The sequence below is a fragment of the Aptenodytes forsteri genome, unplaced genomic scaffold (assembly GCF_000699145.1).
Source record: "Aptenodytes forsteri isolate BGI_AS27 unplaced genomic scaffold, ASM69914v1 Scaffold230, whole genome shotgun sequence".
In the NCBI taxonomy this organism is placed as follows: domain Eukaryota; kingdom Metazoa; phylum Chordata; class Aves; order Sphenisciformes; family Spheniscidae; genus Aptenodytes; species Aptenodytes forsteri.
Window position 1 is genome coordinate 94657 of NW_008795711.1, and position 276 is coordinate 94932.

Below are 276 nucleotides of genomic sequence, written 5' to 3' on the forward strand. Positions count from 1 at the left end.
CCGCCGCACTGACGGCCAGAGCAGAGTTGATAAACCGGGCAGTGGGGCGGCAGGCAGCACTGCCGCCCTCCCTGCCCGCCCTGCCTGCCCCTTCCCCATCCTGCCGCCTGCCGCCCCGCTGCTGGCGCCTGTGTCCCACCAAGGATGGAGGCCATCAAGAAGAAGATGCAGATGCTGAAGCTGGACAAGGAGAATGCCCTGGACCGGGCAGAGCAGGCGGAGGCCGAGCAGAAGCAGGCGGAGGAGCGGAGCAAGCAGGGAGGGCGGGGAGCAGAA